The sequence below is a fragment of the Choloepus didactylus genome, chromosome 4 (genome assembly GCF_015220235.1).
Source record: "Choloepus didactylus isolate mChoDid1 chromosome 4, mChoDid1.pri, whole genome shotgun sequence".
NCBI classification, from domain to species: domain Eukaryota; kingdom Metazoa; phylum Chordata; class Mammalia; order Pilosa; family Megalonychidae; genus Choloepus; species Choloepus didactylus.
This window is the reverse complement of record NC_051310.1, coordinates 135,185,176-135,212,976: the sequence shown is the minus strand read 5'-3', so window position 1 is coordinate 135,212,976 and position 27,801 is coordinate 135,185,176. Positions and strand designations below refer to the sequence as shown.

The 27,801-nt window shown below is 37.0% G+C and overlaps 1 pseudogene; it reads left to right on the top strand.

Annotated features, from left to right (window-relative positions):
• Positions 1–8,081: 8,081 nt before the first annotated feature.
• On the top strand, positions 8,082–10,098 carry LOC119533363 (annotated as a pseudogene).
• Positions 10,099–27,801: the final 17,703 nt, after the last annotated feature.

The window sequence follows — 27,801 nt, the reverse complement described above, 5'->3', positions numbered from 1 at the left end:
TTCTTCTTGACTCACTGTTTGTTTAGAAGTGTGTTGTTTAACCTCCAGATATTTGTGAATGTTCTAGATATTTGATGGTTATTGACTTCTAGTTGCTTCCATTGTGGTCAGAGAATGTGCCTTGAATAATTTCAGTCTTTTAAAATTTATTGAGGCTTGTTTTATGCTCCAGCATATGATCTATCCTGGAAAAAGTTCCATGAGTACTAGAGAAGAATATATATCCTGGTAATTTAGGATATAATGCTCTATATGTGTCTGTTAATTCTAATTTTCTTATCACATTGTTTATGTTCTCAATTTCCTTATTGGTCCTCTGTCTGGTTGATCTATCTATAGAATAGAGTGGTGTATTGAAGTCTTCCATGATTATTGTGGCAACATCTATTGCTTCCTTCAGCTTTGCCAATGTTTGTGTCATGTACTTTGGAGCACCTTGGTTGGGTATATAAACCTGATTGTTATTTCTTCTTGGTGAATTGTCCCTTTATTAGTGTATTGTGTCCTTCTTTGGCTCTTATGACATTCTTGCATTTAAACTCTATTTTATCTGATATTAGTATTGCTGCTACTGCTTTCTTTTCGCTACAGCTTGCATGGAATATTTTTTTCCATCCTTTCACTTTCAATCTCTTTGTGTCACAGGTCTAAGATGAGTCTCTTGTAAATAGTATATTGTTGGTTCATATTTTTTTAATCCACTCTGCCAATCTATATCTTTTAATTGGAGAGTTTAATCCATTCATATTCAATGTTATTTCTGTGAAGGCAGTTCTTGAATCACCCATCTTATCCTTTTGTTTTTATTTGTCAGATTTATTTTTCCCCCTCTCTCTTTATTTCCTTTAAATTAACCTTACTAATACTCTTCAGTTCTGTGCCTTTCACCAGGTGTCTTTCTCCTGTCTTTTTTTCTCAGCTGGTAGAGTTTCCTTTAGTATTTCTTGTTGGGCATGTCTCTTGTTAATTGTTTCAGCATTTGTTTGTCTGTGAAAATTTTAAGCTTTCCCTCAATTTTGAAGGAAAGCTTTACTGGATAAAGAATTCTTGGCTGGCAATTTTTCTCTTTCAGAATTTTAAATATGTCATACCACTACATTCTTGCCTCCGTGGTGCCCACTGAGTAGTCAGTACTTAGTCTTATGTTGTTTCCCTTGTATGTGATGAATTGCTTCTCCCTTGCTGCTTTCAGAACTTTCTCCTTCTCTTCAGCATTTGGCAATCTGATCAGAGTATGTCTCAGAGTGGGTTTATTTGGATTTATTCTATTTGGAGTTCATTCAGCATCTTTGATTTGCATATTTATGCCATTTAGAAAGGTTGGGAAGTTTTCCCCAACAATGTCTTTGAATTCTGTTCCCAGCCCTTTACTCTTCTCTTCACCTTCTGGAACATCAATGATTCTTAAATTTGTGTGCTTCATGTTATCCTTCATTTCTCTGAAATCTGTTTCAAATTTTTAAATTTTTTCATTTGTTCTTTTTGCTTTCACATTCCATCATCCTGTTTTCAAGCTCACTATTTCATTCCTCTACCTCTTCAAATTTGCCGTTATGTTTTTCAAGAATATTTTAATTTGATCAGCAGTATCTTTTATATCCATAAGGTCTGCTATTTTTAAATTTACTCTTGCTATTTTTTATACTGTTCTAGGATCTTCTTCATGTCCTTTATATCCTTAGCCATGACATTGATGTTTGTGTGTACTTCTTTGCTTAATTGCTCTGGGTTCTGTTTCTCCTCTGTCTTTTTAATTTGGTTGTTTATCCATATTTTCTGGTTTCTTCATATGCTTTGTAATTTACTATTGTTTTGGCCTCTTTACATTTGCTTTTCTTGATAGGGTTCTTTTAGGATATGCAGAATTATTTGAACATTTATCTATAATTTGGCAGAGCTACAGCTTGGTGGAGTGCACTTTTCCTGAGCTACCAGCAGGTGGTGCTCTTGGGCCACCTCCTACCCTCAAGCTAGTTTTCCCCCAACTCCATCTATATACTGCATGGGGGTCCAAACCATGTTGAGGTCCAATCAGTACTCTAATTTTCTTGTGCACTGGGTATTGCCAGCCCTGTGGGTGGGGGTCATGCCCTGCACAGTTTGGTAGGGAGTCCCTTCCAGGGCACAGTGGTCCCGGCCATTCCTGGGGCTGTGGGTGGAATACTTTGGGGCTCCAGAACTGCGAATCTCACCTTCTAGCTCAAATATGCCACAGTCCCTGTCTGCCATGCACCCATGAGTCCCTGGGATTTGGGGAGGCCTCCTGGCACTTCCTTGTGGTGTCCCTGCCTCTAGGCTGTGCACACCATGGACATCCATGGAGGAAGAATGGATGCTGTCACAAATCCACTGAGTCCTGAATTCCCTCAAGGAAGCTCTCAGCTACGTGGCTGTGAAGGTTTGTTACCTAGATAACTTTAAAGATGGCTGCATGGGGCGTGGAAAGCTGCCCCCTTCCATGCTTGTCTGTCTACTCCAACAACCAGTCCCTGGCATGGGGGCTCTTGGTCATGAATCTCTGAAGGGTTATCACCTGAGCCAACTGCTGAGGAGGGTGCCTGGGGAATGGAAGGCTGCTCCCCTCCACATTCATCTGTGGCTCCAACTGTCTGTTCCCTTGTGGATTTCTGGGCTGTACGCTCACTGGTTTTAAATGCAGTCTTTTGGCTTCCCCAAGTACACACTCACTATGGGTGTAGAAGTCCCTGCTCAGCCAGTGGAATCCTGGAACTGCTGTTCTGGAGCTTTCTGTCCTTTATCTAGTGTTTTTCATGGAGGAGAATTTTGCTCTGTCTCTCCTAATCCACCATCTTCCCTGAAGCTCCCATGTAATTTTAAGCCATTTGTATTTCCTCTTAGGAAAAATATTTATTCAAGTCTTTTGCCCATTTTTAAATTGGGATTTTTGTCTTTTTAATGTTGAGTTGTAGGATTTCTTTGTATATTCTGGGTATTAAACCCATATTGGATATGTGGTTGCCAAACATTTTCTCCAATTGAGTAGGTTGCTTTTCACTTTCTTGACAAAATCCTTTGAAGCACAAAAGTTTTTAATTTTGAGGAGGTCCCATTTATTGATTTTTTTCTTCCATTGCTTGTGATTTGGATGTAAAGTCTAAGAAACTATTACCTACCACAAGAACTTGAAGATGCTTCCCTATATTTTCTTCTAGGACATTTGTGGTCCTAGTTCTTATATTTATGTCTTTGATCTATGTTGAGTTGATTTTTGTAGAAAGTGTAAGATAGGGATCCTCCCCCATACTTTTGAGTATGGATATCTAATTCTCCCCCCAGTACCACTTGTTGAAGAGACTATTCTGTCCTAGTCAAGTGGATGTGGAAGCCTTGTCAAAAATCAGTTGGCCATAGATGTGAGAGCCTATTTCTGAACTCTTGATTTGATTCCATTTGTCAATATATCCATCTTTATGCCAGTACCATGCTGATTTCTCTACTGTTGCTTTGTAATATGCTTTAAAGTTAGGAAACTTGAGTCCTCCACCTTTGTTTTTCTTTCTCAAGATGTTTTGGCTTTTCAGGGCCCCTTGATCTTCCAAATAAATTTGACGGTTGTTTTTTTCAATTTCTGCAGAGGAGGCTGTTGGAATTTTGATTGGGATTGCATTGAATCTGTAAATCAATTTCAGTAGGATTGACATCTTAATATTTAGACTTCTCATCCATGAATGCAGTATGTCCTTCCATTTATTTAGGTCTTCTTTGATTTATTTAAGCAATGTTTTGTAGTTTGCTGTGTAAAAGTCTGTAACATCTTTTGTTAAATTTATTTCCAGGTGCTTAATTCTTTTAGTTGCTATTGTAAATGGAATTTTTTTCTTGATTTCCTCCTCAGATTGCTCATTGCTCTTATATAGAAATACTACCAATTTTTGTGTGTTCATCTTGTATGCTGCCACTTTGCTGAACTTGTTTATTAGCTCTGGTAGCTTTATTGTAGATTTTTCAGGACTTTCTACATATAGGATCTTTTCATTTACAAGCAGTAAAGTTTTACTTCTTCCTTTCCAATATGGATGCCTTTTTCTTGCCTAACTGCTCTGGCTAGAACTTCCAGGACAAAGCTGAATAATAGTAGTGACTATGGGCATCCTTGTTTGATCTAGATCTTAAAGGTAAATCTTTCAGTCTTTCATCTTGAGTACGACGTTAGCTATGTTTTTTTTTTTTTATATATGCCTTTTATTATGATGAGGAATTTCCTTCTATTCCTATGTGTTGAAGTGATTTTATCAAGAAAGGATGCTGAATTTTGTCAACTGCCTTTTCTTTGACAATTGAGATGATCATGTGCTTTTTCCCCTTTAATTTGTTAATATAGTGTATTATAATAATTGATTTTCTTGCATTGAATTACTCTTGTATAACTGGGATAAAACCTACTCGATCATAGTATATAACTCTTTTAATGTTCTGATGGAATTGATTTGCAATTATTTTGTTGAGGAATTTTTGCATCTATACTCATTAGATAAATTGGTCTGTAATTTTCTTTTCTTGCAGTGTCTTCATCTAGCTTTGGTGTTAGGGTGATGTTGGCTTCATAGAATGAGTTATGAAGTGTTCCCTCCCCTTCAATTTTTTTGGAAGATTTTGAGCAGGATTGGTATTGATTCTTCTTGGAAGGATTGGTAGATTTCACCTGTGAAGCCATCTGGACCTGGGGTTTTTTTTTAGTTGTTGTTTTTGGGAGGCTTTTCATGACCATTTCAGACCATTTACTTTGAATTGGTCTGTTGAGGTCTTCTATTTCTTCTAGAATCAGTGTAATTTGTTCATGTGTTTCTAGGAATTTGTCTGTTTCATCTAAGTTGTCTAATTTGTTGGCATACTGTTGTTCCTGGTATTCTCTTATGATCCTTTTTATTTCTGTGGGGTCAGTAGTAATATTTCCCTCTCTCATTTATTATTCTATTTATTTGCATCTTCTCTTTTTTTTCTTTGTAAGTCTAGCTAAGGGTTTATCAATTTTATTGATTTTCTTAAAGAACCAACTTTTGGTTTTATTCTCTCTATTGCTATTTTATTCTCAATTTCATTTATTTCTGCTGTAATCTTTTTTATTTCTGTTATTCTGCTTGCTTTTGGATTAGTTTGTTCTTTTTCTAGTTCCTTCAGGTGTGCTGTTAGGTCTTTGTTTTTAGCTCTTTCTTCTTTTTAAATATAGGCTTTTAGGGATATAAATTTTCCTCTCAGCACTGCCTTTGCTGCATTCCATAAGTTTTGATATCTTGTTTTCTCATTTTCATTTGTCTTGAGATATTTACTAAATTCTCTTGCCATTTCTCCTTTGACACACTGCTTGTTTAAGAGTGTGTTTTTTAACTTCCATGGGTGAATTATCTAGTTCGGCACCTGTTGTTGATTTCAAGCTTTGTTCCATTATAGTCAGAGAAAGTGCTTTGTATAATTTCAATCATTTTAAATTTATTGAGACTTCATTTGTGAACCCAATATTTGGTCTGCTCTGGAGAATGATCAATGTGAACTTAAGAAGAATATATCCTGCTGTTTTGGGATGCAATGTTCTGTAGATGTCTCTTAGGTCTAGTTCATTTATCATGTCATTCTCATTCTCTGTTTCCTTATTGATCCTCTGTCTACATGTTCTATCTATTGATGAGAGTGGCATATTGAAGTCTCCAACCATTATTGTAGAGAGATCTATTTCTTCCTTCAGTTTTGCTAGTATTTGCCTCATGTAATTTGAGACACTATGGTTAGGTGCATAAATATTTATGATTTTTTTATTTGTTGTTGGTGGATTGCCCCTTTTATTAATGTATAGTGTCCTTTGTCTCTTTTAACAGTGTTGTGTTTAAAGTCTATTTTGTCAGATATTAGTACAGCTGCCCCATCTCTTTTTTGTTTTTTTTTTTTTGGTTACTATTTGCATGGAATATCTTTTTCCAACCTTTCACTTTCAGCCTATTTGTATTCTTGGATCTAAGATGAATCTCTTATAGACAGCATATAGATGGCTCATATTTTAAAATCCATTCTTCCAATCTGTGTCTTTTGTTTGGGGAAAATTTTATCCATTAACATTCGATGTTATTATTGTAAAGGCAGTACTTACTTCAGCCATTTTGTCTTTGGTTTTATATGTCCTATTTTATTTTTGTCTCTCTTCTTTTTACTCTTTTAGTTACCCTTACTGAAAATCTTCATTTCTGCACTCTCTCCTTCTTTTCCTTTCAGCCTTCAGAACTCCCTTCAATATTTCTTATAGGGTAGGACTCTTCTTGACAACTCTCTCAGTTTCTGTTTATCTGTGGTTTTAAACTCTCCCTCATTTTGAAGGATGTTTTGCCAGCTAAAGAATTCTTGGCTGTCAATTTTTCTCTTTCTGTACCTTAAATATACCATAACACTGCCTTCTTACCTCCCTGGTTTCTTAGTCTTATTTCAGTTACCTTGTATCTAATGAATTGCTTTTCTGTTGCTGCTTTCAGGGATCTCTTTTTACCTTTGCATTTGAAATTCTGATTAGTGCTTGTCTCAGAGTAGGTCTTTTGGATTTATTCTGTTTGGAGTGCATTGTGTTTCTTGCACATGTATATTTATACCTTTTTTAACAGTTGGGAAATGTTCAGCCATTATTTCCTCAAATATTCTTTCAGTTCCCTTTCCCTTCTCTTCTCCTTTTGGGACACCCATGACCCATATCTTTGTGTGCCTCATGCTGTCATTCATATCCCTGAGACCATGCTTGATATTTTCCATTTTTTTCTATATCTTTACTTCTGTATGTAAGATTTCTACTACCTTGTCTTCTGGTTTGTTGTTTTTTTCTTCTGCTTGTTCAAACCTGCTGTTGTATGCCACTAGTGTTGTTTTTTTTTTTAAATCTCTTCTATTGTGCCTTTCAGTCCCATAATTTATATTTCTTTTTATATCTTCAAATTCTTCTTTATGCTTACCCAGTGTCTCCTTAATATCCTTTATCTCTTTAGCTTTGTTTTCCTTTCATCTCACTGAATTAATTTAGGAGATTTATTTGAATATCTTTGATTAGTTTTTCCAAATTCTGTGTCTCCTCTGAAGTTTTAATATGTTCCTTTAACTGGGCCATATCTTCCTATTTCTTAGTATGGCTTGTGATTTTTTGCTGATGTCTAGGCATCTGATTATCTTCATGAATTTACTCTGAAAGTTAGTTTCTTTCTCTTGCCTACTGTTGATTGGCTTTGTGTTAAGGCTCTTATTTGACACTTAATTCAACTTATTCTAGAATTTTAGAATTGCCTGTTCTTGATCAGATTTTTTCAGCTTTTCTTCACCTGATTTTTGCCCTGGATAATGCTGTACAATTTTTAAGATTGCACTATTTGTGCAATTGTTTCACTCTCCGTTAGAAAGCTTCTCTTCCTCTGTTCTTTCTCTGGTAATCTTGATTTGTTATTTTTGTTTTCCTTCTATGGTTTTCCTTATACTCCTTTCATTGCCTCTGGCTGCTCTTGCCTGGAGGGCAAATTCTGGGAGGAGGGTCACCCCAGAGAAGATTTTCCCAAGTCAGTATTTCAGAGCCAAAACAGGGCCAGGGACCAATGAAGGGGTATAGATAGCCCCAAAGAGCCCTGGGGAGAGGGTCAGGAAAGACACCAAAAACCTTTTGGATGACTTCCTGAAGCTGTGCTTTCCTGGCCTGCCTAAGCTGATGGCATCCTTCAGCAAACCGATCCCTGCAGCCCTATGGAGACCCTGTGTTTTTTAACCTTCACTGCCTACACCCCTGTTGGGGAGAGGGTTAAACAATGGCCATAGCCATCTGTTGATGTGGCAGGCTGAAATAGCAGCTCACAGCCGGGTTCTGGTGATCTGAATTTGCTTATCAAAAGCTGTGATCAGTGCTTGGCCTTCCCCATCTCCCACCCCCCACATTCTTGGGGAAGAGGACTTCCATGTCCCTTCCATCTGCAGAATCCAGCCAGGGTCTGGACAACAAGGTGGCCCCTCAAGAGTGGGAGACAGGGTCTGGAAGGAAGTAACATCAACCCCAAATGCACAGGAATCTGGTTGCACCGCTGTGGTGAAGGCGCTCTAGCAACATCGTGTCTCACCTACCGATGAAACTCCTGCACAGAAAGATCGACGAGCGGAACCTAAAGTTGTGGCAGTGAAATCTAAAGCTACAGGGGGCCTCAGATGTAAGCCTATCAGAGGCCCAAAATGGAGATGTGTCTGAAGAAATTGTGGAAGCTGTAAAAGTTAAAAAGTCCCTAAAACAGTCTATGAATGTGGGCTTGTCAGAAGCCCAAAATGGAGTCATAGCTAATGAAACAGTAAAAAACATTAAAGTTAAAAAATCCCCAAAGAAGTCTACTGTATTACCCAATGGTGAAGCAGCAACACAGTCACCCAATTCAGAATCAAAAACGAAAAAGAAGAAGAAGAAGAAGAAGAGAAAAATTGTAGAAAATGCTGGGCCTGATGCAAAAAAAGCAAAAAAACAAAGATAAAGTGGAGTCTGAAGAAGAAGGTGCTGATCTTCTGAAGAAACAGAAAATAGCATGAAGAAGCCAGATGATAAACATGACAATGACAATGAAGTGCCCAGTTTGCCCCTGGGACTGACAGGAGCTTTTGAGGATACTTCATTCGCATCCCTAACTAACCTTGTCAATGAAAACACTCTGAGGGTGATAAAAGAAATGGGCTTTATGAACATGACTGAAATTCAACATGAAAGTGTCAGACTGCTTCTGGAAGGCAGAGATCTTCTAGCAGCTGCAAAAACAGGCAGTGGCAAAACCCTGGCATTTCTCATCCCTGCTGCTGAACTCATTGTTAAGTTAAAATTCATGGCCAAGAATGGAATAGGAGTCCTTATTCTCTCACCTACTAGGGAGCTGGCCATGCAGACGTTTGGTGTGCTTAAGGAGCTAATGACCCACCACGTCCACAGATATGGGTTGATAATGGGGGGCAGTAACAGATCTGCTGAAGCACAGAAACTTGCTGATGGGATCAACATCATTGTGGCCATGCCAGGTCGACTCCTGGACCATATACAGAATACCCCAGGTTTTATGTATAAAAACCTACAGTGTCTTGTTATTGATGAGGCTGATCATATCTTGGATGTTGGATTTGAAGAGGAATTAAAGCAAATTTTTAAACTTCTGCCAGTATGCAGACAGACCGTGCTCTTTTCTGCCACACAAGTTCAAAAAGTTGAAGACCTGGCAAGAATTTCTCTGAAAAAGGAGCCCTTGTATGTTGGTGTTGATGATAAAACTAATGCAATGGTGGATGGGCTTGAGCAGGGATATGTTGTTTGTCCCTCTGAAAAGAGATTCCTTCTGATCTTTACATTCCTTAAGAAGAACCAAAAGAAGAAAATGATGGTATTCTTTTCATCCTGTAAGTCTGTAAAATACCACTACGAGTTGCTGAACTATATCGATTTGCCTGTCTTGGCCGTTCATGGAAAGCAGAAGCAAAATAAGTGGACAACCACCTTCTTCTGGTTCTGCAGTGCAGATTCAGGGATACTGAATTTGTACAGTTGTGGCAGCTCGAGGGCTGGATATTCCTGAAGTCGACTGGATTGTTCAGTATGACCCTCCAGATGACCCTAAGGAATATATTCATCATGTGGGTAGAACAGCCAGAGGTCTAAATGGAAGAGGACATGCCTTGCTTACTTTGAGCCCAGAAGAACTGGGTTTCCTTCATTATTTGAAGCACTCCAAGGTTCCATTAAGTGAGTTTGAGTTTTCTTGGTCCCAAATTTCTGACACCCAGTCTCCGCTTGAGAAATTGATTGAAAAGAACTACTTCCTTCATAAGTCAGCCCAGGAAGCATATAAGTCATACATTTAAGCATATGATTTCCATTCTCTGAAACAAATCCATAATGTCAATAACTTAAATTTGCCTCAGGTTGCTCTGTCTTTCGGTGTCAAGGTGTCTCATTTTGTTGATCTGAATGTGAACAGCAACGATGACAAATGGAAAAAGAGAGGAGGAGATGGTGGATTCAGCTACCAGCAAGCCAAGAAAATTGAGGAGTCCAAAATCTTCAAAAACATTAGCAAGAAAGCATCTGACAGAAGGCAGTTCTCTCACTGAAGACACACCTTCCTTGCATCCTGAATAACTTTGCCCTTAAATGGAGTTTTTTCCCCTTGCTGTAACAAATAAACTTATTTCCGTGATTTGTACGGCTCTAATAAGAGTATTAATTAACTTTGGTTGAAAAAAAAAGAGTGGGGGACATATGACAGGAGGTGCCACACAGCAGTCTGCTGACAGTTCTTTACCACAGTTTCTTAGCCTCTTCAGCCTGCTTTTCCCTGGATGTTGTACAGTGCTCCCTTGGCTTCTAAAGTTCCAGAACAGTTGTTTCAGACAGTTCCTGTCTGTCCACTAGCTGTTTTGGAGGAGGAATGAGTCCTGATGCTCCCTACTCTGCCATCTTCTCTGAAAGTTCCTCCCCAGTCCCTTTCAGGAGAAGTGAATGTTATCTAGTATCCACCTATATTGACTCCACTTATTCTCCTTCCTGCAGTTTTCTGCCTGAGACCCTCTCAGCTCACTCCAGGTAGCCGAATAGTTCTCAGCCAACTGTCAACTACACTATTGTCCCTTTTAAATGCCACTCTATTCTCATAGATAACTTAAGACAAATTACCATTAGAGACTCAATTTTGGGGCATTAATTGTAAAAGGAGACTCAATGGGGAAAATAGTACATGGAAATTTAAGCCTCTTTCATAGAATATGAGGTATTTGCTCAGTGGTCCTCAGATTATGCAAGTTTATGAAGGTGGAGAAGGTAGGTATGGAAGATATATTACTTTCCCATGCACGTCTTGTTGCCTCCTAAAGAACAATTCTGTGATCTTGAGAAGGTTAGGCTCTTACCCCATCTTATAATGATTGGTGTAAACCACTCATTGATAGTTATTTCCTTAGATAGCTGTAATGGCAGGGGGTGGGGGCTGGAGCAAGGAACATGATGCATTTTTGGCTAATGAGCTATAGGGAAATATTGTTCTTTTTATTCAGAAATGGAAGCCATTCTCAGCAAAACTTTAGGAGTGCTATGCCTTTTGCTCCTTTCCCCTTCCTTCTGCCTGGAACTCAAATGAGATGCCTGGAGGCCTTTTTGCTGTCATAAATAAAAAATCTCATGGACAAAAATCCAACATTTTCAAGAAGGAAGAGTGAAGGAGCCTGGGCACATGACATCAGTGTTAAATCTACTTCTGGAATTCTTATGTGAGAAAAATAACCTCCAAATTTTAAAGCACTTCTAATCTGGGTTTCCTTGCAGCAGGAGGCATTCCTAGGTGATATAGTAGCTGGCAGTCATTAGCATCTCAGATCCCATTTTATTCCCATGGCCAGCACAGAATTCTAAGAACTGGAATCTTGGTGTGAGCAGACAACAGTCAAACCTTGTCTATATCATGCTCATGCGTATTTTTACTTGTCAGGCTCTCAAAGGCCTCGTATTCATGAGTAAAGATGAAGAAATTTACGTACATGTAATCAAAATGGGAAGTGCAGTCCCTCTGCTGGCTTCACAGTGTTGCTGAGGCTTATATTATAAGAAGCAACCTGCTCATGCTTACGAGGTTTGAATTAATCTGGTGTATTACAATACTATGCACTTCCTTATGAAGTTCAGTCACCCGTGTTTTCTTCCTTGCCTCTTGAATTGTCCACTTGGTTCCTTCCTTCACTCCTAATCATCTCTCTTGTATTTTGGTTGCTTTCCTAAGTGTAATAGGTATGGATCTCACAGGCCACAACACCTGTGCAAATATGCAACCTTATATTACGTTAGAATTGAGCTTACCATATTGAATCCTCATTAGGGCTGAGTCATAAACACTTAAAACTCAAACAAATCATAGAATTAATCAATCATTTCAGGCTTAAACAAGGATAAATCCAGGAGTTTTCCTTCCTTCTACTCTTGCCCCCTTGGGCAGATGACACCAATGTCAAAGGTACTGGGAGAACTTTAAAAATTCCTAGCCTTTGCCCTGGCTTGGTCTACAGTATGCCTCTTCCACCTCCATCTATCTCCTGCATACCTGCAATGTTAGTCTAACTGGTTTCCCCACACTATTTTTACCATATGCATATACTGGTTCACTATCCAAACAATACAGGAGGATATAAAATATGAATTTTAAGTCTCCTTCCTGAGCTCCGGTCCTACCACCCTGGGGCAATGACCTAACACTAATTCTATGGATTGCATCATAACTTTAAAGTGGGTAAGTCAAGAAATGAAAGAATGAGTATTTAGGCAGGATTTATTGTCTCTGCTGGGAAAGATGAATAATTTATTGAATTTACCCAACCTTTTACCTCCTCTACCAAATCTGTTAATTATAGTTACAGAAAAGATTGTAAATGTCAAAGCTTGATTTAAAAATAAATTATAACTAAGTCTTTCATGCTTTGGTTTATAGATTCAACCCTTAGATAATGAATGGCATTTATCATATTATGTAAATGTTCCTTTTGAACCAATTAATATGAATGATTCTTACAGAAGTAGACAGTCCTAGGTTATTGAAACATTGATGCTTGAAGGAGAATTTTCCAAGTGTCAAGGTCTAATGTATCCTATTAATTTCCTTCTATCTTCCTTTATGGGTTCTCATAACTATTCCTTCTTCTTAATCCTTTGGTCTCCCCTGGTTGCTAGACCCAGGGCACACTGCAGTGTCCCATTTTTGTTTTCATATACCCTGTCTATACTTTGAGGAAAGTTTAATACATGGAAAATTCATAAAATACCTCATCTGGGTATGCCAGCTTGTTCCTGCTAGAACCTTATTTTTTAAGTCTATGCACAGCCAAACTATCATTCATATGTGAAAGTGTAACTACAAAATCTTTTCTCATAATTTTGATGCACTGAGTGAAAAAGAAAAAAACAAAACACCTGACAATGGATAAACATTGTTGTTGCTAAAATATCTAACATCAAGTAGGAATGTTTACCTGTGAAAGAATGTCTTTCTGAAAAATGGTGTAATTTAGAAATTCCAAGGATGATAAAATTCTCAATGTGTGTCTAGGTATGGGTCATATATTGTTTATCCTACTCAGTACTTAGGGGATCCTTTCAATCAGAATGTCTTAAATTAAAATTAATCATGTCTTAAAATTAATCAATAAAACATTTACCAAAGTACCACCCTCACAGTTAAAAAGTTAAATTGTGCTAAAAGACTTCAGAGAAAGTAACAATCCCTCACTCTACCCCATCCTTTGCACTTTGCTAGTTGTTCAAATCTTAGCTATTTTATCTGGAATTTACCTCCACATTGCTATGTAATATGTTTTCTTCTATTTCCTGATTTAACAGTTGGGTTATTACATGCTATCATGGATGTAGATGATTTAGTTCAGCTCCTTCCCCCTGACAAGTCTACTTTCACTTCCATGATTTTCTCAAAATAAAGGTCATTATTTTTGTGTAAATCAAGCTGGCATTTACAACCTGACTATAGATATGTTGTTCTCTCCTGAGCCTGATAGCATACTATTACTAAAATTCCTTCTTGTATTGTTTTTAGTTTTCCATGTATCTATTTTCTAAAAAGCTCAAATGAGCTGTCAAATATCAACTGATTTTCTAAATGCCAAAATATAAATCTATCAGTTCCTTTTATTTCCTAGAAAACTTTCCTTTCAGCCTTCTGTGCTGTAGGATCAGTCGGGACTGATTGTTCTCTGGGCATGACTTATTACTCATCTGGGACTTTCTTTCTCTGGTCTTCATTATTTAAGTTCCTGTTTCCTGGATCACCTGTTTCGTTTTTTTGTTGTTGTTGTCATCGTTATTGTTTATAAACTTAGTCTGACAGAATGTGTCCTCCAGTGCCATCTGAGAAAAGGTGCATGAAAAGGTTCTAGGTCTGAAAATGTCCTTTTAAACCTAGATTTCTCTGCCCATACAAACCAACAATCAAGTGTGAGAGTAGAACAATCATTTTTGTATCAGAATTTTGATGGCATTTTTCCATTGCCTCCAGGCACCTACTGTTGCTCTTGAGAGTTCCAAATGCATTTTGATTCTCATTTCTTTTTTTGTGACCTATTTCTCCCCTCTGGAAAACTGTAGAATCTTATCTTCTCTGTTGTTTAGTGATGTGACTGTCTAGGTTTTCTGTAACTTACAGGCTTTCACATGATTTTAAAAGGGTAGTTGACTATGTTCATTTTTTCATTCTGTTACTGATATCAGAAACTAATCTCTTCAGGATGGGATATCAATTTTGATGCAAAAAAACAAAAGAATGAACCCACGAGTACAGTCAATCTCACACTCAAAAATAGCAAACAAATGTGTGGGCTCAATGCCATCTTTATTTGTGCAAACCTGAGATGCTCAAAAACACCTAGTTTATAATGTACCCATATCTAGTATCAATATAAAATAAAATTTTATATTGACAATGTAATGACAAACAATGGGTCACCATGCTCAAACCAATGACAAACAATGGTTCACCATGCTCAAACTCCAAAGATTCAAGTTGGCAAGTGGAGAATTTTCAACATAGTTAATAATAGAGCAGATTTGTTTTAGCCAAAAATTCACGTTAAATTAATGCTGTTAACTAGCTTTTTACTGTTTTGTTATTATTGTAAATTTTCTTTGTTTATATTATATAAGGCATAAGAGATCTTTATTCAGTGTTTGCTAAATCCCTATAATTTGGCAGGACACTGTTTTTGCTATCACCAAATACCAAGTACAGAGCACACAAATCTTCTTAAGTTTTATACTCACTATACTGTAAGCTTTGTGAGAAAGGAGTTTATTCTTAGATAAATTATTATGATATTTAATATTTAATATATATATTCTTAGATAAATTATATATGAGATATATATAAATTTAGGTTAATATGGGGTGACTGCAAGGATGTTAGGGAATAGAGAAGAAAGTTAGACAAGACTTAACCTCCTTGATTTATTCTAATTCCTCCTTTAGGTATTAATTCCATCATCTATAAAATGAGGATCAGTAGAGATAAGGCTAAGGGTTTGAGGGAAATAATGTGTTCTCAGAGACATGATCAGCCCCTTTAATTCTTCTTTTGTTTTCTTAGAAATGGACTGAAACATCATCTTGAATGAAATGTGCTTTGTGGCACGCATGATGGCTTGACAGTGCACATCATCATCTGCACCTGGGGAGCATCAGGGCATGCAGAGACAGACCTGATTTAGTTTTCTACCTCACCAAGAACATCGGCATGGATGAGGACTTGGCTCCCAAAGATAAAGGTGAGCGAGATGATTGCTTCTCTTCTACAGACTTATTTGCCCTAACTTCTCACCAGTTTTCTCACCTGCAGATTCAAAGAAAAAGGCAAAAAAATTACCTGTTTGCCAGAGGGAACTCCCAGGGCATAATCTGATCTCAGCGTAATGCCTTTGTCAAAAGAAAATAGCCACAAAAAAATGGCACATATATATCCAGTTTGGATATATATGTGCATGAATTCCTTAAAACAGAAAGGGCATCTGCCTTTTGCCTATTTGTATATGCTTCCCTTCATTTTAATGCTTAGCATAGAAACAGGTTGGGAATCCTTGGGAAATGGGGTTCATACTACAAGAACCCCTGCTGGCTCTTTTCGAGAGAGTTAATGGCTAAGTGGTTGGAGGCAGTGACCAGCCTCCATTTTCTTCTTATTGTCTGCCAGAGTAGTTTGTAATCTATGCCAGGCATCTGCAACTGGAGGCAAAGCATGACAATTATTTTTATTGATCTAAAATCTTCACAGGTGGGACACCTTTCCAGGGCAGCATATGGAAATTTAGATAAGGAAATGATTGCAAAGACATGGACAGGGCTTTGCTATTTGGAAAAGAATGTGTAGGCCTTAAAAAAATGAACAGGCACTTGGTGTTCCACAGCTTAAGAGCACCAAAGAGGAATTATGCAGTCTCTGCAATGGAAATTGATTACTAAGCCTTCGATGAGTCACATGCCTTAGGAATTAAGTACTCCAATCTATTATTGTCAGTATCCTGATGGGTCAAGCAGGCTGTGAATGGGAATTTGCATTAAATTGATTTGAGTGTTTTTTCTTGAACTAACATCACTCAATCAAGGGATACATTCAGACAGAGCTAGATAAGTATGACTGAATTTGATTTGGAAAAGCAGAGTAGCAAGGGATTGGCAGGCAGAATTTAAAAGCACCATAAATCTGGCACTACATTCTGGGCTGGGTGAATCAGGTGAGCAATCTCTGTGTCAAAAATAGGGTATGCCATCAAAGCAAGTTTGCTTCGCAGTGCAGTAGCATGTTGATATAGTCAAGGATTACAAAATCATCAGGTAATGAATGCAGATGGCTTTTTCTTGAAGGATTTCAGGAGATTTGATTCAGAAATGACAAAGTGTTTGCCATCTGTCTCATGGTCAAAGGTCTATATTTCTATTGTACATTTGCCATGCAATGATCTTTTGCTCTCAGGGAAAACACTCACTTTACATGTTAAGAAGCTTTTATATGAAGAGAGTAAGTAAGCCTGATGACCTCCGGTCTACTCTAGGTCTGACATTAGACAAATATCATCATGTGCCAAATTTCATTTAGACCTTTGCATGCCTTTGTGGGCTGGATACTGGGATTCTGTCATGGCACATATCTGATGGTGTATGGGGAAAGGGTAAATCTCCAGGAACTGTGGTGGGCTTTGGGGGTTTTAGAATATTGAGTGGATAAATACCCACAGCTCAGGAAGGAGTGGCTATGGATGCTCAAAATGATGCCAACTTACTAACAAATTATGAATAAAAAACATGAGTTCCCTTTTATCTACTATTAACCAATCATATCCATTTGCTATTAGGAATGCAGATATTTGCTTTGAATGATGGGGAAAGGTCATTGATAACCTTTCGGCTGGTCATTTGCAATTGGAGAAAAACGTGAGGGTGAATTCTCAGGGAATCTGCAGCACCCTTTAACCTATTTCCACTAAATAAAACCAAGTTGAAACTTTATGCCTTCACTTTTAAAAAAACACATCTAATTTGAACTATTGAAGTATTGCACTTAGCTGGTTGAAGGATACTTAGAGGAATCATAATTAACTAATATTCACCTGTACTAACCATTAAGCTGAAATTTTGGTAAAGATGGGAGGGTACAGGTTCACTGATCAAGCCAGACTTGTGGGAGTGATCACTGATCTCTTATCTATACTGAGGGTCTTCTGTTTCCATCCTGTCTGTTCCCAGGGGTTGCCATATAACATTATCAGGGTGTTCTTCTGCTGATTACCACCTGCCAGAAGTCTGAGAAGTCTCTTAGGATATAGACATCTGTATTTCTAAATGCCCTTTCCATGGTTCTACCTGTCCTTGCAAGGTACAGAAATCACCAACGCTAGATGTGTTTTTAAACATGCCATGATCATGCATCTTTTGATGTTTGGGGCTACATCTTTGCTTGGTTTCAACTGTTTCCTAAAGATCAGCATCTCAAAAGTTACCTACTTTTTCCTTGAAGTTCTCTCTCTACCTCCTCAGATTTTTTTTTTTTTATTAGAAAAGTTGTGGGTTTACAGAATCATCATGCATAACATATATGATTCCCGTATGCCACACTATTATTAACTCCTTGCATTGTTGTGGTATATTTGTTACAATTGATGAAAGCATATTTTTTCTCAGTAATTTTTTTAGAGAAGTTGTGAGTTGACAGAGCAACCATGCATAAAATACAGGATTCCCATATACCCACCCTATTATGAAAACCTTGCGTTGGTGTGGTATATTTGTTACAATTGATGAATTGCACTATTAACTATAGTCCATGGTTTAACTTAGGGTTCACTGTTTATGTTGTGCAATAGCACGGAATTTTTTTTAAAAAAGTTTATCCTAGTACCATATCTACAACCTAAAGTTTCCTCTTTTAATCACATTCAAATATATAATACAGTACTGTTAATTATGTTCATGCTGTTGTGCTACCACCACCGCCGCCATCCATTACCAAAACATTTCCATTGTACATTTTAAGTCTGAACTCCCCATTTCCTATCCCCACCTCTGCCCCTGTTAACCTATATTCTAAATTCTGACTCTATGAATTTGCTTATTCTAATTATTTCATGTCAGTGAAATCATACAATATTTGATCTTTTGTGTCTAGCTTATTTCACAAAACATACTGTCTTCAAGTTTCATCCATGTTGTCACATGTATAAGAACTTCATTCCTTTTGATAGCTGAATAATATTCCATCGTGTATACGTACCAAATTTTGTTTATCCATTCATTATTGATGGACACTTGGATTATTTCTATCTTTTGGCAATTGTGAATAATGCTGCTATGAACTTCAGTGTGCAAATATCTGTTTGAGTCCCTGCTTTCATTTTTTTTAGGTATATGCCTAGAAGTGGGATTGCTGGATCATATGGTAATTTTATACTTAACATTCTGAGGAACTGCCAAACTGTCTTTTAGAGCGACTGCACCGTTTTACATTCCATCCAGCTATGAATGAGTGTTCTATTTCTCCACATCTCTCCAACACTTGTAATTTTCCATTTTTTTTGTTTGTTTTATGGTAGCCGTTCTAATGGGTATGAAATGGTATCTCATTTGGTTTTGATTTGCATTTACCTAATGACCAATGATGTTGAGCATCTTTTCATGTGTTTTTTTGGCCATTTGTTTATCTTCTTTGGAGAAATGTTTATTCTCTTTTTAAAATAGGGTTGTTTGTCTTTTCATTGTAGAATTTCTTTATATACTCTGGATATTAAATCCTTATCAAACATATGGTCTCCAAATATTTTCTCCTGTTGTGTAGATGGTCATTTTACTTTCATGATAAAGTCCTTTGAGGCTCAGAAGCTTATAATTTTGATAAGGTTCCAGTTATATATTTTTTTCTTTTGTTGCTTGTGCTTTGAAACCATTGCCTAACACAAGGTCCTGAAGATGCTTCCCTAAGTTTTCTTCTAAGAGTTTTCTAGTTTAGGCTCTTGTATTTAGGTCTTTGATCCATTCTGAATTGATTTTTGTATATGGTGTGGGTAGGGGTCCCCGTTCATTCTTTTGCAAATGGAGATCCAGTTTTCGCAGCACAATTTGTTGAGAAAACTATTCTTTCCTAACTGAGCAGACTTTGCCCCCCTGACCAAAATCAGTTTTAAATGTGAGAGTTGATTTATGAGCTCACAATTAGAGTCCATTGGTCTATATATCTTCTGCCAGAACCATGCTGTTCTTTTTTTTTAAATTCAATTATATTGAGATTGTTCACATACCATACAATCATCCAGTGTGTACAGTCAGTTGCCCATGGGTACCATCATACAGCTGTGCATCCATTATTCCAGCAAACACAAAGAAGAAAACTCAAATCATCCCATACCCCTAACCCCCTCTCCCCTCATTATTGAGTCATGGTATTGGTATAGTATATTTGTTACTGTTGATGAAAGAATGTTAAAATGCTACTAACTTTAGTACATAGTTTGCAATAGGTATACTTTTTTCCCTATATACTCTTCTATTATTAACTTCTACTTAAGTGTCATACATTTGTTTTAGTTCATGAAAGAGATTTCTAATATTTGTACAGTTAATCATGGCTATTGTCCACCACAAGATTCACTGTTTTATATGTTCCCATATTTTAACATCCAACTTTCCTTCTGGTGACATACATGACTCTAAGCTTCCCCTTTCTACCACATTCACACACCATTCAGCACTGTTAGTTATTCTCATAATAACATACTACCATCACCTCTGTCCATTTACAAACACTTAAGTTCAACCTAGTTAAACATTCTGTTCATAATAAACAATGGGTCCCCAGTTTTTAATTTTGTTCTAAATCCTGGGAACTTATATTTCATGTCTATGAGTTTACATATTGTAATTAGTTCATATCATTGAAACCATACAATATTTGTCCTTTTGTGTCTGACTTACTTTACTCAGTATAGTGCACTCAAGTTTTCTTCATCATCCCACTTTTTTTTTTAAGATGGTTTTGTTCACTCAGCATACATTCTATCCTTAGTAAACAATCGATGGTTCCCTCTATAATCACGTATTTATGAATTCACCACCATCACCACTATCTATATAAGGTATGTATACCATCTCTATTTTTTCTACAAAGAAGGAGGAAGAGTCAAAGAAAGTAGAGAGACAAAAGAAACAGAAAAAGGAAGAAAAAAATGACAGCTAAAAAGCAACAAAAGATAGAATTAAACTGAAGTATAATCAAAGAGTCAGACAATGTCACCAATGCCAAGAGTCCCTTACCCCTCTCTTATATCCCCCTCTTATAGGCATTTAGCTTTGGCATATTGCCTTTGTTGCATTAAAGGATGCATAATACAATGTTTCTGTTAACTACAGTCTCTAGTTTGCATTGATTGTATTTTTCCCCAATATCACCCCATTTTTAAAACCTTGCAAGGTTGACATTCATTTGTTCTCCCTCATGTAAAAACATATTTGTCCATTTTATCATAATTGTTGAGCACTCTAGATTTCACTGAGTTATACAGTCCCATTCTTTATCTTTCTTCTTGGCTTCTGGTGTCCCACATGCTCCTAACCTTCCTCTTTCAACCATACTCACAGTCATCTTTGTTCAGTGTACTTATATTGTTGTGTTACCATCACCAAAAATTGTGTTCCAAACCTCTCACTCCTGTCTTTTCCTATCTGTCTGTATTGCTCCCTTTAGTATTTCCTGTAGAGCTAGTATCTTGTTCACAAGCTCTCTCATTGTCTGTTTGTCAGAGAATATTTTCAACTCTCCCTCATATTTGAAGGACAGTTTTGCCAGATATAGGATTCTTGGTTGGCGGTTTTTCTCTTTCAGTATCTTAAATATATCACACCACTTCCTTCTTGCCTCCATGGTTTCTACTGAGAAATCCTCACAGTCTTATGAAGCTTCCTTTGTATATGATGGATTGCTTTTCTCTTGCTGCTTTCAGGATTTTCTCTTTGTCTTTGATATTTGATAATCTGATTATTAAGTGTCTTGGCATAGGTCTATTCAGAACTATTCTGTTTGGAGTATGCTATACTTCTTGGATCTGTAATTTTATGTCTTTCATAAGAGATGGGAAATTTTCATTGATTATTTCCTCTATTATTGCTTCTGCCCATTTTCCCTTCTCTTCTCCTTCTGGGACACTCGTGACATGAACATATCTGCATTTCACATTGTCATTTAATTCCTGGAGATGTTGCTCATATTTTTCCTTTCTTTTCTCTATCTGTTATTTTGTGTGTTGGCTTTCAGGTGTCTTGTTCTTTGGTTCCTGAGTGTTTTCTTCTGCCTCTGCTTTGTATGTCTCCATTGTGTTTTTCCTCTCTTGTGTTGCGCATTTCATTTCCATAGATTCTGCCAGTAGTTGTTTCAAGCTTTAAATTTCTACCTTATGTTCACTCAGTGTTTTCTTTATACCCTTCATCTCTTTTGTCATATCTTTCCTGAACTTGTTGATTTGGTTTTTGATTTGATTTAGCATATTTGTTTGGAAATCTTTAATTGATTGTTTCATTAAAGTGGAACAGTATCTTAACTGTATTTTAATTGAGGTGTAAGTTTGTTCCTTTGACTGGGCCATATCTTCATTTTTCCTAATGTAATTTGTAGTTTCCTGTTGTCTAGGCATCTGGTTTCCTTGGTTACACCAATCAGATTTTCCCAGACCAGACCGGATTCAGGTCTCAGAGTGGAGGTATATTCAGAGTCAAGTTTCCCTGAAGGTGTGTCTTAGAAGATTGACAGACTTTCCTGTGAGGCTTCTACTCACTGTGCTTTTCCTAACCTGCCCAGCAGGTGGTACCTGTCAGTCTGTTGCTCCCAACTGGTGTAAAGAGGTGTGGCCCCTTTAATTCTTAACGTAGGTTGTTTCTGTTTTGACTGTTTTCCCCCAGGCCCTGGGGTCTGAGTTCTGAGGGGAGGGCAGGCCCTTGAACTGGGCCCCACCTCTTTCCTCTTAGGGAAGATACACCCCTTAGGGAGCTGTCTTCTGCATTTCAAAGCTCGTTTGTCTCTCTGACTCTGTCAACTCCACCCCTGTCTGGGTCAGCATGATGCAAACTGAAAATGACTGAGGCTCTCTCCTCTGAGCCACTCAGGTTGAGAGAGAGAAAAAGGGAAATAAAGCTCCCCTTCAGAGTCAGTCCATAGCCCCCCAGTTTTGCCCGTTGGTCAGATAGAGCACCTGGTCTTCTGGGCTTCCCCTCCCAGGACACAGGTGTTTCCAGTTCTCTAAGGTCAGTTTCTAAAAGTCTCTGTATTTTTTTTTTCTTTTTTAAATTAATTTGTTCCCTCTCTGTCAGCCCCACCTCCTGTCCACTGGGAGCTACCTCAGGGTACTTTGCTGCTTGTCTATGTTTGTAGCTTGTATTCAGCACTCCGCATTTGTTAAATAAAACCCCAGTTGGAGCTGGGTTGAGCTATATTTGCTCACTCTGAGAAGGCTGCTTTCTCCCACAGGGAGGTCCTGTAGCTCAGCCTGCCATGTGGGGGGGGGGGGTCTCCCAGTGCAGTTCCACATTTTTTACTTAAAGATTTTATGCTGCAATTGCAGCCTTTCCTCTCAATCCAGGTTGGTGTACAATGTGTGGACAGTCACAGTTGTCCCCCAGCGGTTGTTCCAGTTTATTTACTAGTTGTTCCTGGTTGTTTATTAGTTGCTCCAAGGGGGTAACTAAATTCCATACCTCTCTGTGCTGCCATCCTAACTCCTCCATCATGCTCTTCTGAGTACTGTTGCTTTGTCACAAGTTTTAAGATCGGGAAATGTGAGTCTGCCAACTTTGTTCTTCTTTTTCAACATGGCTTTGGCTATTTAGGGCCCTCACCTCTCCATATAAATTCGATGATTGGCTTTTCCATTTCTGCAATGAAGGTTGTTGGAATCTTGATTGAGATTGCATTGAATCTGTAAAATGCTTTAGGTAAAAGTGATAACTGATCAATATTAATCTTCTGATCCATGAACACAATATCTTTTCATTTTTTAGCTCTTCTTTTACTTCTTTTAGTAATGTTTTGTAGTAGCTTTCTGTGTACAAGTACTTTAGTCATTGGTTAGATTAATTCCTAGATATTGATTCTTTTAGTTGCTATTGTAAATGGAATTTTTTTCTTGATTTCATCTTTTGATTGTTCATTTCTAGTATATAGAAACACTACTGATTTTGGGGTGTTGATCTTGTACTCTGCCACTTTGCTGAATTCATGTATTAGCTTGAGGAGCTTTGTTGTGGAATTTTCAGGATTTTTTGTACATAGTATCATATCACCTGCAAATAGGGAAAGTATTACTACTTCATTTCCAATTTGGATGCTTTTTATTTCTTTTTCTTGACTAATTGTTCTGGTAAGACCTTCCAGTACAATGTTGAATAACTGTGGTGACCATGGGCATGCTTGTCTTGTTCCTGATCTTACAGGAGAAGCTTTCAGTCTTTCATCATTTAGTAGGATATTAGCTGTGGGCTTTTCATGTATGCCTTTCATCATGTTGAGGAAGTTTCCTTCTATTTCTAGTGTCCTAAATGTTTTTATTGAGAAAGAATGCTGTATTTTGTCAAGTGCATTTTCTGTATTCATTGAGATGATCATGTGCTTTTTTTCCCCTTCATTGTGTTAATATGGTATATTACATAAATTGATTTTCTTATGTTGAACCAACTTTGAATACCAGGGATAAATTCCACTTGATCGTGGTGTGTAATTCTTTCAATATGCTGTTGGATTCAATTTGCTAGTATTTTGTTGAGGATTTTTGCATCTGTAGTCATAAGAGATATTGGTTGGTAGTTTTCTTTTCTTGTGGTATCTTTATCTGGCTTTGGTATGAGGGTGATGTTGGCCTTGTAGAATGAGTTAGGGAGTGTTTCTTCTTCTCTGATTTTTTGGAAGAGTTTGAACAGAATTGGAGTTAAGTCATCTTGGAATATTTGGTAGAATTCCTCTGTGAAGCCATTTGTCCCTGGACTTTTCTTTGTTGGCAGGTTTGTGATTTCTGATTCAACCTCTTTACTAGTAAGTGGTTTGTTGAGAGCTTCCATTTCTTCTTGGGTCAATGTAGGTAGTTTGTGTGTTTCTAAGAATTTATCCATTTTATCTAGGTTATTGATTTATTGGCATAAAGTTGTTCATAGTATCCTCTTATAGTCCTTTTTATTTCAGCAGGGTTGATAGTAATGTCCCCCCTTTCATTTTTGAGTTTAGTTGTTTGTATCCTCTTTTTTTCTTTATCAGTCTAGCTAAAGGTTTGTAAATTTATTGATCATTTCAAAGAACAGACTTTTGGTTTTGTTGATACTCTCCTTTTTTCCCCCATTTCAGTTATCTCCATGCTAATCTGTGTTATTTCCTTCCTTTTACTTGCTTTTGGTTTAGTGTGCTCTTCTTTTTCTAGTTCTTCAAGTTGTGAGGTTAGGTCTCTGATTTGAAGACTCTTCTTTTTTTAATGTAAGCATTTAGAGCCATAAATTTCCCTCAGCCCTGATGCTGCTCTATCCCATACTTTTTGGTATGTTATATTTTCATTTTCATTCACCTCAAGATAATTCCCAATTTCGCTTCCGATTTCCTCTTTTACCCATTGGTTTTTAAAGAGTATGTTGCTTAATTTTCACATATTTGTGAATTTTCCATTTCTCTCTCTGTCATTGATTTCTAGTTTCATTCCATCATGGTCAGAGAATATACACTATATGAGTTCAATATTTTTTAATTTATTGAGGCTTGTTTTGTGACCTACCATATGTCTGTCCTGCAGAATGATCCATGTGCACTTGAGAAGAATGTGTATTATTCTGTTTTCTTTGGGTGCAGTGTTCTATACATGTTTGTTAGGTCTAGTTGGTTTAGTGTATCATTGAAGTCTTGTACTTCCTTAATGATCTTCTGATTAGATGTTCTATCCATTATTGAGAGTGCAGTGTAAAAGCCTGCTCTTATTAATGTAGAACTGTTGATTTCTTTCTTTGAATCTGTCAGTATTTGCTTCATATATTTTGGGGCTCTGCTGTTAGTTGCATGTATATTTATAATATTACATCTTCCTGTTGAATTGTTCCCTTTATCAGTATCTAATGACCACCTTTGTCCCTTGTAATTGTTTTTGACTTAAAGTCTATTTTATCAATGTTAGTTTAGCCACCAGCTCTCTTTTGGTACTGCTTGCATGGTATATATTTTTCCATTCTTTCACCATCATCCTACTTGTATTTTAAATTGAAGGCAAGTCTCTTGCATATAGCATATAAATGGGTCATGCCTTTTAAATTCACTATGCCAATTTTTGCCTTTTGCCTGGATAGTTAAATCCATTTACATTTAAAATTCTACTGATAATACAGGACTTTCTTCTGCTATTTTGCTATTTAGCCTTTGTAAGTCTTATACCGTTTTTTGTTCCACCCTTCATTAATGCCTACTTTTATATCTATTTGCTTTTTTTGTGTTGGACCATATTGAGTGCCTTCTCTTTTCTTTCTGGATATATTTTTCATCTATTCTCCCTGTGGTTACAATGGCATTATAATTTAACCACCTATATATAACAGTCATATTTGGTTTGATACCAACTTAACATCAGTAACCTGCATACATACTTTTCTGTACCCCTCTGTTCCTTCTCCTTTATTTGTACTCAGTAGAAATATCTTTGCACATTGTATGTCTAAAACCATTGATTTATCATTTCTTTGTACATTGTATGTCTAAAATCATTGATTTATCATTCCTATTATGCATTTGCATTTTAGTGCCTGTAGGTAGTAAGAAGTGGAGTTACATACCAAACAATGCAGTACAATAATACTGGCATTTCTAATTACTCAAATGGTTACTTTTACTGCAGACCTTTATTTCATTTTGCTGCTTTGAACCACTGTCTAGTATGCTTTCCTTTCAGTCTGAAGAACTCTCTTTAGCATTGCTTGTAGGGTAGGTTTACTGGTGATGAGCTTCCTCGGCTTTTATTTATCTGAGAATGTCTTTATTTCTCCCTCATATTTTTTTTTTTTAATTCATGAATTGTTTTATTTGAACTTAAAATTATATCTGAGTTGCACACCATTCTATTTTTTAAACATAATTTTATTGAGATATATTCACACACCATACAATCCATCCAAAGTATACAATCAATGGTTCACAGTATCATCATATAGTTGTGTATTCCTCACCATAAGCATTTTTAGAACATTTGCATTACTTCAGAAAAAGAAATAAGTAGAAAAAAGAAGTCCTGAAATATCCTATACCCCTTATCCCCCCCGCCCCTTATTGATCACTAGTATTGCGCTCTACCCAATTTTAAGACTTACAATGGAGGTAGGTTAACTAAGACAGTGTAGTATTGTCAGAGATAGATATATAGATCAATGAAACAGAACAAAACATCCAGAAGTAGGTCCATACAGACATCATTCTATTTTAAGGCTAAAATTTCAGCACACTGAACATCAAATTCAAGATCTAATTGTGAAATTATGTAATTTCCTCCCCAATTGTTTTATCCTTATGACTCTGAGTTTTTTTATTATGTTTAATTAAAAAAAGTTTTATTCACATACCATTCATCCTAAGTGTACATTCAGTGGCTCCTTGTATAATCACATAGTTATGCAATTACCACCACAATCCATATGAGAACATTCCCATTTCTTCTGAAAAGAAAGAAGAAGGAAAAATACCATATCCCTCCCTTACATCCCTCTTTTGTTGACATTTAGCTTTGGTGTAGTGCCTTTGTTGCAATTAATGAAAGAATATTAAAATGTTACTGTTAACTATAGCCTAGTTTGCATTAATTGTATTTTTCCCATATACCACCCCATTTTTAACATCTTGTAATAGTGACAGAGTTTTTTTCTAGTTCCGGTAAAAGCTTTCTTATATTTGTACAATTAGGCGCCATCATCATCTACTCTAGGTTTTGCTAAGGTATGCATTCCCAGTTTTCATTCTTTAGCTTTCCTTCTGGTCACATACATGACCCTAGCCTTCCTCTTTCAACTATACTCACATTCAGCTTTGTTCATTATACTTACAATATTGTGCTACCATCACACAGTATTGTGCTATCCATTTTTGAACCTTTACAATCAACCTTATTAAACAGTCTATACTCTGTAAGCATTGATTCTCCAATCTCTACCCTCTTTCTATCTCCTGATAAACTGTGCTCTCAAATTTAACTTTCAGAGTTTGCTCATTATAGTTAGTTCACATTAGTGAGACCAAAAGTGTTTTTCCTTTTGTTGTTGGTTTATTTCACTCAACATAATGTCCTCAGGGTTCATCCACATTGTTGCATGCATCATGACTTCATTCCGTCTTAGAGCTACATAATATTCCATTGTATGTACGTACCACAGTTTGTTTATCCACTTGTCAGTTGATGGACATTTGGGCTGTTTCCATCTATTGGCAATTGTGAATAATGCTGCTATGAACACTGGTGTGCAGAGGTCTATTCATGTCCCTGATTTCAGTTCTTCCATGTATATACCTAGAAACGGGATTGCTGGATCATATGGCAATTCTATACTTAGCTTCCTGAGGAACTGCCAAACTGCCTTCCAGAGCAGCTGCACCAATCTATATTCCCACCAACAATGAGTAAGTATATATATTTCTCCACAGCTTCTCCAGCACTTGTAGTTTCCTGTTTTTTGATAATATCCACTCTAGTAGATGTGAGATGGTATCTCATTGTGGTTTTGATTTGCATTTCCCTCATAG